The sequence below is a fragment of the Nicrophorus vespilloides genome, unplaced genomic scaffold (assembly GCF_001412225.1).
Source record: "Nicrophorus vespilloides isolate i.1.1-1 unplaced genomic scaffold, Nicve_v1.0, whole genome shotgun sequence".
Taxonomy (NCBI): Eukaryota; Metazoa; Arthropoda; class Insecta; order Coleoptera; family Silphidae; genus Nicrophorus; species Nicrophorus vespilloides.
This window is the reverse complement of record NW_017095764.1, coordinates 236,107-246,377: the sequence shown is the minus strand read 5'-3', so window position 1 is coordinate 246,377 and position 10,271 is coordinate 236,107.

Sequence of the window (10,271 nt, the reverse complement as noted above, 5' to 3'; positions counted from 1 at the left end):
TCTTGCATGCAACGACAAGAAAACGTACGAAATAGAAAGTCTCTTCAATGTAAATAAATAAATAAAAAGTGCAAAAAGTTGTACAAATTCCTTTAGGAAATAAACACTATATCAATCATTGGATTGCATCAAAGTAATCATTAAATAGAGTATTTTCTAACTAAAGAAAAAAAGTAAAGATTTATTATGTAATATATAGTGTAATTTCAGTTCTCGTTTCAGAACATAAAAAAACACATTCGTTTCCGTACATACTTCCGGTTACCGTACATATTTACGTGAGTTTTATGTTAGTTTTGGTTTTCAAACAGCCTTTAGTAACTGCATATTAAATATTATATTTTCTTAGTTACAAAAACAATTATAGAAATTTCCAATCATTATTGGAAATAACCACATTCGTCTTTCATTGACAAACACGTACCAAAATACCAGGTGTTTCCCAATTTTATAGTATGATGCAAATTAACAACTCTATAAATCATGAATATTTTTTGAAAAAGAAACAATTTAAAATAAAAACTGATATTAGTTAATGTTTTTATATGAAATTACGCTGGTTATATAAAAATAGCTTTATAAGTGAAAATAGACTAATTATGTTTTTTACTAGGAACGTTGTTAATGTAGCTTATATCTCATTACTTCATTTCCTGTATAAAAAAATTCTTGGTTTTAGACTAAATCTATTTTCTTATAAGAAAACAATTAGGTGATATAAACTTTTAACACTTTCTAATTCTATTATATGACCCATAAGTAATTGATTAATAAAATCTGAACTTTCACTGGTTTAAAGAAAAAGTTGTAATTCTAATTATATTTTAATATATATTTCTAAATACATATCACTAAGATTTTTGTTTTACAAAAAATGTGATTATATCACAATAACTTACATAGTTCTGTTTTATATGTGATTAAAATTTAAGAATTATTTTTAATGAATATTACTATAAAACTATAACTGCTATAAAACTACTTACTTAATAAGCTCTTTATTAAAAAAAAATGCTTGTTCTACTGTGTTTTCTAAGTAAATTTAACACTGGTTTATTGAATTAGTAATGAAATTATAAATTGATTAAATACAAACTTCTACTTTTAATTTGTTTATAAATCTCCAACCACATACAATTGTTAATACTAAAATGAAAATTGACATAAAATATTGGAGAAAGTTGAGAGATAAATATACAAAATTCAAATAAGTTTATTAAAAATATGGAACTACGACCAATTTCGTTTCGCCAATTAATTAATTAATTTATAACCGAACTAAATTAAGTTTCCAATTTCTGATTGCATTTGAATTGCAAATCTATTAGCAGAATGCATATTCCGTTAATAATTTATCGGGGATTTAGTCGCCCCAGTATAGAGAAAGAGTACATGAGTGTTGTGTGTATGAGAGGGACAGTTTTGATTCCTTTTTATCTGTTCAGAATGATTTAATTGAAATTATCATCGATACTTTGCATTTACGATAATTGCGACCGACCACGAATGCAAATTTTACCGTCCATTTCTGGTTAATATCGATTTTTGTAATCGCATCGAAATTTAATTATACGTTCGCTCGGCCGATGTTGTTTTCCCATTTCATTACATTTAAATTTAATTCTCCGTCTGTTTGCTTGTTTCACTCTATTTTACTCTATTCGTTATTTAAATCTAATGATTTAATTTTCTAGCTTTATAGGGAACCGTACAAATAAGTTTATTGAAAAAAAAATGGAACAAAACAATAATATTACTTTAAAAAAACAAAAACTATGAAATTTCACAAAAAATATCACAATCACAAATAATCTTCAACACGTATATTTTTTACTTTTGGAAGAGAATTATGTTTAGAATTGAAGATATCGAAAAAGTACTAATCATTTATGAAGTACTGAAATATATTTATGATGATTTAATGAATTAATAATATCTAAATAGAAATATATGTTAGGTTGTTAAATATGTTAGGCAATAAAAGGCTCTCAAAACCGAATTAAAAAAGTAAACATCCTTAGAAATTTCATTTCTAACTTTTTAGAATGAAAAATCATTTGAATGCTTTTGGGATACAAATAACAGTCAGAATATTCTTACATGTTTCTGATAAAAAGTAAGTGATATTATATTACTTTATTTCAATTTTCTAGTTAGTTTACTAAATTACGAAATTATATTTTCTACTAAAAGCTGTTCCCGAAAGCATTGACTCTTCGTAGAACTCCTGTATTTGATTACAAAACAAGTTGTCTAATAAATTGTAAAATAAAATAGCAACCAAAATTATTTTGTAAAAGAAATATGTAAAATCCACTTGAAAACGAAATTTTATATTGAACAAAATTTCTAATTTATTACAATGAAAATATACTTGTTATCTAGGTATGATTTTGGAACAAAAAATTCTAATCAGAAGTATTCTTAATCCTCAACTACTACGGACAAAAATTACTACCTATGGATCAAAATAACCCGTTTATTATATATTTGAAAATTTAAAAAAATATTGATTTTTGTAATAAACACATTTTAATTTTTATCTTTTAATGAATTTAACATTATTTAAGTCTTTGAGGGACCAGAAATACCGCCATTTCTACCCAACATTTCTAAGTCAACATTGGATGTACGGACTATAAAAATTCATCCTTTGACATACCTACCAAATTAAAGGACAAAGCGTTACTGTTGTGTGAAACCAAAGTTTTTCCAAGAAATCCAAATATTAATTTTTCAAGAACGTATTTACTATAGACGGGTCAATTTGAAATACACTCTACAATAATTATTTATACCTCTCGACGTAACTGCATTGCTCGTACTGAAAAGTGGACTAAATAGTACTGTAATAGCTAGAAACTCAACCCACACAATTTAATTACCATAGAATGTAATAGAAAACAAATATCACGTAGGTCACTGTGACCCATCCGTAGTACTTACAAGTTAAATGGTATACAAGTATCTGATGGAGAGGAAGGCATATTACTTTACTTTATTTCAATCTTCTTGAATCTAGATATTTTATACAAAATTGCGAAATTATATTTGTTTCACTAAAGCCTGTTCGAAAACCGAAATCATTGTACTCGTTGTGTAACTCACGTAACTAGTTGCCAAATAAGCGAAATATACGTTAAACAAAATTATGTTCAGAAACACTTATGTCAAACAATAAAATACACTAAAAAATGGTAAAAAAAAACGAAAAAATGTCTAATATCTGAATACTTTTGGTCTCACAAAAAGATGTTTGAAAATCGAAACCATTGTAAATGACATTCTCTACAAAACAATTAAAAAGCACTAAAAAATGATAAAAAATGGAAAAATGTTAAAAAAATTCGTACGAAATGTAAGTTGTTTTTTAAATTAATGCATTCGAAAATTCCCATTACTTGAATAATTTTAGATTAAAAAAAACCAACTCAGAAGTTTTTGATACAAAATTGCGAAATTGTATTTGTTTCACAACTATAGTAAGGATAACCAAGATATACGAACTTTTAAGAATGTGAGATACTTAGATATAACAACTAAAATAAATATAAAGAATAAATATATTCAGTCAAAATTTATTTATATTTATTAATTGTTTAAGAAAAACCTTAGATAACCAATAAAAAATGCACATTAACACACTTAACATGTACATATAAGTATATAGACATAATTATATTGGCAACTTCTTGTATGAGAATTCAATAATTGCACCTTTGTAATAAACAATTTCTTAAAGATAATGTTATGGTATAGCTATATTGTCGATCAAATAAAAAATAATTTATAATTATTAGTTACAGTAAAAACGATAAATAATTCGTATTGAATAGATATTTACAAAGTTATGTACATACTTTGTAAACTGTTTATACGCAGTCTGCGATATCACGATTTATAAATACATTTTCATTAATGATAGTATTGATTCATTAATTCAATTTATCTTGAAATGGGAATACATAAACATCTTTATTTAAATCTCAATAAATAATTGAAAAATATGACTTTATTTATTATTACAGGCTGGATATATTTATTATAACTGAATACGATAAATTAAATTTTAGATAAAAAAGTAATTGATTTATTTATTTACAATTTATTCCCTTCCTTTTTATCTTATATTATTAACACTAATTATAAAAAATTACAATATAGATATTGCTCTTTTAAATGAATAGTAATAAAATGCATTACTTTATTGCAAATACATGTAATTATTTATTTATTCGCTACATCATCATACTCAATGTTTGTTGATAATGCATACAAATTAAAAATTATAATGAAGTAAAGAGAAAAATGTACAAAATACATATATTTACTCTCATTTTGTGAAAAAATAACATCAAGCCCATCAGCTGCTTCCAAATTATGCATTCTAAGAATGCAAATTGAGTTTGAGATTTTTGAAAAATTTGAAAAATCAGCAGAAAATAACAATAATTTTAAAAAATCTTTATATAATTATTTTAAATTTCTTTGAAAATAAATACTTTATTACTTAATTTGAGATACAGTGGAACCTCGCTTAACGAGCACCTCACATAACGAGCATTTCGAGCTCATAACGAGTGACGATGCGAAGAGAAGTCCCGGATTGTGTGCCTGCTACATCATAGTCAATGTTGGTTCATAATGCTTACAAATTATAAATTATTTCTTGTTGTTATTTAATTTTATGCAAATATCATCATCTATTAATATTAAATACGCTAAGATATAAATCGTGTTACTTAATATATGATTAATTCATCGGTTGATTTTTTTATTAATGGAAAAAATATGATAATTTTACTATAAAGTAATTAATGACTATGATTAGTAAGCAATATCTCAGACTTCGATCAGTCCGGCATTATTAAGTATAAAAATTTCAAAACAATCTAAATCTATCTTCAGGGAAATAAAATAAAATTCTCTAAAAATAGTACACAAAATTATCTTTTATTCCGACAAGTTTCTCTTTGTATAATATTTTATTGAATGCGGTATTAAAGTCTTCGATTTCGTGGTTTCAAACAGTGCGAGACATTGGCGGAATCATTTACCCGGACTATGCCAGGTATTGCTATATATATAAATGGTTGAATGGTTACTCTTATAAATTAAATCATTTCTAGTAGATAATATTAGAATCTTCTAAATTACAATTAATTACTTCATAACTTTAACTTGACATTGTTATAGTATCATAGAAGGAATTTCATTTTATTGTATAAATTAATTTCTAAACTCTGAACATTTTCAGTTTTATTATTAATAAACAATAAAACATAACTAACATTTATAATAATGATAAATTTGCCGCAAAAAAAAATGTGTCCAATAAAGTAAATAAATTTAAAAAAATATTGTCAACTCGAATAGAGTAAACAAAATTTAAATTTACAAATATACATTAAATAAATTATTTCAAAATATGATGTAAAATAACAAAATTTGTAAAAGTAATCATAATAAATTTGTTGAATCGAATATCTGTTATATTTAAACTAAAATTCTTTAAAATCATTGCAAAATCCATTAAATAATGTATGTTAATTACATTTATAGAGTGATAAATAAATTGTTAAAAATACTTAAAGAATTCCACTGACATTTTTCTCCTACGTAAATTATATGCAAATTACACTATTAATTGCTTTTTAATGTGTTGTTATGAAATCCCCAGTTTGTTGATTTATTACTAAATTACAGTATACAATTATTACATAACAAACAGTCATATAACGATTTTAAGAAAATTGAAAGACCACCAAAAAAACAACACGAGAACTGACTGTTTCGTTATTAATTAATTAGAGCCATGCAATTAGTGGATTACGCGATGCCCGAGTAAATAAGAATTAAATAAAATTGGTAAAAGCGATTTCGTAACACTTTTTAATTGATTCAACCTCAATCCGACGTCGGGACAATTCGAAAACGATTCACTTAATTAATCTCGACTTTAGACCGCTCTTATCTGTGCGAATTGCATTAACGTTATTATTATTACTGCCGTCTGCTGTTTACTTTTTTTTTCAGTAGCATTTTATGCAGGCCTTATGTAATTTGCATGTCAGTTATCTTAACCAACCGGAGGAAGTGTAAATTAAAATTGAAGCAATCAATGCTCGCTGTCTTCGTGATTTAATGTTTAAATTAATGTTGCCAATCTCTCTACTCTTTTTATTTTCTCTCTCTCTCTAATTTATTTTAACGTCGATTATAACATGTATTTAAATATACTTAATGGCTGGTAATTTACGAAATTTAATTGGTTTCAAGATGTTTATCGCTAATTATAATTAATTAATGTTAGTGGTTTTGTTTGACAAGGTTTTTGGTTCAAATGTGAATTGTTGTGAAATTGTAAATATGTATAATGTAAATTAACATTTTTCAAGGTTTTTTAATATATAATAGTTTAATAGTTACTGAGAAGTGATTTAGCACAGTGGTCTAAAAATTGCGGCTCGCGGGCCGCATTTGGCCCACGCAGTAAAATTAAATGTAATTGATTTATGTATTTGTTGTAACTTCTTATAAGTTTTATAAAAATATAAGCTTGAAAAATAATAATGAAGTATAGAGAAAACCGTACAAAATACAATTGAATATTATTGAAATAAATTTGCAATTATATTTACTCTCGTTTTGTGAAATAATAACATCAAGCCCATCAGCTATTTCCAAATCGTGCATTCTACCTGAATGTAATTTGAATTTGAGAACTTATAAAATGAAGATTTTAAAAATCGCCAGATTTACGTTTGAAATCATACTAATCGAGTTCTTTAGATACTAATGGAACATGTACTATAGTGAATCAATCACCAATGATCAATCACCATATTGTTATTGCTTTAAATATACGGTCCTCTTTTTATGCGGTTTTGAAGTTATGTGGTTTTTATTTCAAAAAGCAATTTTTTTTAAATAATTATTCTAGGCCATTTTGACACTTTTAAACACAAATTGGCAAACCATTTCATCAAAAAAGATGATAATTCTGAACGAGCATTCAAGTTTCAACGCGAGCTTCAGAATTGCATTTCTGGATATCAGGAATTGTACAAAAAAATAGCAAAGCCATCGCAAAGTTTAATCATTGATTATATTGTCAAAGGGAAAAAAATCAACATGCGAAGTTGAAACTAAATTTACTTGTGAAGAATCATTATCTTCAGGACATAGATCTGATAAGCTGACTATCTCTTCTAGTGATGAAAGAGATTTCGAACCAGTTCGCAAATTATGCCGATCACTCTCATATAGCTACGATAATTCTAAAGGAAAAAATGTGAAGAAAGATAAACTTTCATAAAAATTTACTGTATTTTTTTTTTGTAAAATTTTTCCGTATAAATTTAGAAGGAAAATTTTAAGATTATATTTTTCTGAAATTTAATAAACCCTTTTTTATGCGATTTGGTATATTGTAACTCATTGATTTAGTTTTATGCGGTTTTAAAAAATTATGGAACGTATCCTTTATTTTCATACGTGTGTCTAGTCCTTTTTTGTGCGATTTATTTTTATGCGTTTTTCTGTGGAACGTATCTACCGCATAAAAAGAGAACCAAGTGTATAAATATACCGTATAAATGGAGTCTTGAGGCGAAAATCGATCATAAATGTGTAAAAAAATATATTTTTGTGTACTAATTTTTACAATATATTTTGCTCAATTAAAATTTAGTTTGTTTTGAGATTTTTAAATCCGGACTAATCGAAGCCACTCATGCGAGGCTATTCTGTAATAGATTTTAATTTTATAATAATACGAATTTTTTGGACGAAACTTTTTAAAACTTATCGAGTTTATAAAATTTGTTCTCTCATAAGCACTGAAGAATACCACTTAGCTAGAATATGTTACTTTCTAGCAGTTTTTACTTTTAATTGACACTTTTAATTATTCTAATTTTAATTTATTACTACTTTATATTTCACATAAATACATTGATAATTGCAAGATAATTTACATAATGTCCTCATCCATCAATCTCTTGTTGACAGATTGAAGTATGGGAATAAGTTATAATAATGTTAATAAATTAGTTTATATTAAAATGATCATAAAATCTATATTTATAACTTAGATTCAATTCTATTTTACATATTTATTGTATTATTACCTCTTTTTATAGTTTTATAAAAAATGGCATGTTTTTAAGAAATAGTTGCGTCAAATATTTGGGTTGTTATTAAATATTTTGTGTTAAAACCATAAAATTGTATAACTAATAAAGTACAATAGATATTCCTGGAACTACCTTGAAACGCATAATGCCTATCATCACCTACGTGCTTGAGCTCTCAACATTTGTCTGGGATAGTCCGTCGTGCTTTATTGGAGGTTGTAATTACCACATCTTTGGAGGAACAACCGGACGCGTTTATTAGACCTTATTGGACGTAGCCGGTCGGGTCGTAAAGCTTACATAAACAGTGGCAAAGTAGTAAAAGCAAACAATAAATAAACACAAATATAAAAAGGTTCTGGCCTTGCTTTGAACAAGACCGAAAATAAAAAATGTACCTGCAAGAAAATTCAATAAAATCCTCATAATTTTTAGTGCGGCAATATACGCATCCATTACAAATAAATGGAACAAGTTCATAGTAATAAATTATTATAATCCTAGATGCATTTATCAAATCTATCGTAGAGTCCAAAATGTGAATCAACAGTTCCACGTAATCTGGGTGATCCAGTTGATATGTAAGCCAGAAAAGTAATTCATCAAATACTGATAAAACTGTTGAGAGTGGAGTATCACTTCTGAGATAGTGTAAAGCCAAACAATGCGTCTACTTATGTGATTATAAATTAGAATCACAATTATTCCTCCGAGATTTATTAGGTCTAAATTAATAAGGTTTTGTTGCAGAGATTTCACCTTTCTTAGTAAGATTTAAATACGGGAAGCATATTACTTTTGAAACTATCATTCTAAAGATAAAATTATAATATATTATGTGCGAACTTGAGTACTTAATAATCTAACTAAATTATATACAAACATCTAAGTACGTCAACTAAAACAGAAAGTTGGATGATTATTTCAATAATTTAACTAGATTATAAATTGTCTGAAAAACAAGTTTACTAAAATCTAAAATAATTTTGAATATAATTTTATTTTGAATAAATGTAAAGTAAAATTTTATGATCTTTATTGCAATTGTATATATGAAAAATAGTACTTATAAATTTGCAGTTTAATTAAATTGATCAATTCACTCTTACGTCGTTTCTATTTGATTATTAACCGTTTTTTTAATATACATAACATAATAAAAAAAAATGCACGAGAGTGAAGGATTTTCCTTTCTCGTGATAACACGGATCATTGATTGTTGGGATTAGGTTGATTGATCGTATAGTAAATATATCTCAACTACATAATCCTCTTATCTAAATGCTTTTTTTTTGTTGTTTGTAGTTTTTTTTTAATGTTTTCTAGGTAATCGAAAAAAAAAGTTAATTTGTTGTTGTTACGTAAACCAATATTTAAAATTAGTACAAATATTCAAATATTTAAATAGAAATTATTATTACTAAATAATAAATAGATATATTTTAATTGAAATTATTAGCAGCAATTACTGAAAATTTAAATTATTTCACAAAATATACGCTTTTATACAATTTTAATCAGAGAATTTTCAGATATGTCCTAAGATATATCATCATTATATATACAATTTTAATATTTTATAACGTAATCCAAACAGTATCAAAAAAACTTTACTTCAGTTTGTAAATTTAGATCTTAACATATTTGTTGAAAGAATTATATAATATTCAGAGGCGTAGCTAGAAATATACATAATATCAACAACATTTATTTCAACAGTCATAAAATTATAGAAAAATTACAGACAATAAAAAACAGATGAATCATATACTCTCTCTAAAATAAGTAATCCGATTTAGAAATTTTACTTGTTCCAATTTACTAAGTTTCCAATTTCATAAAAAAATAATCTGCAAAGGGATATATAATGTGTATTTTCACAACTAAAATATAACATAAAATGGAAAACATTTGATAATTAACACTTATGAGTTATTTAACAAATGTTCAAGTTCCTGACGTGCTACTTGAATTGCTGGTTGCGAACAAACTATTGGGTTGGCAATTAAGTATTTGCGGATTTTGTCAATATAGCACATTCATTTGTTTTGTCTACGTATTCAAAGCAACTAACCTATATTGTTTTCTTGTTGTTTGGACCTCCACCTTTAATTTAGTAACAAAATTGTATCG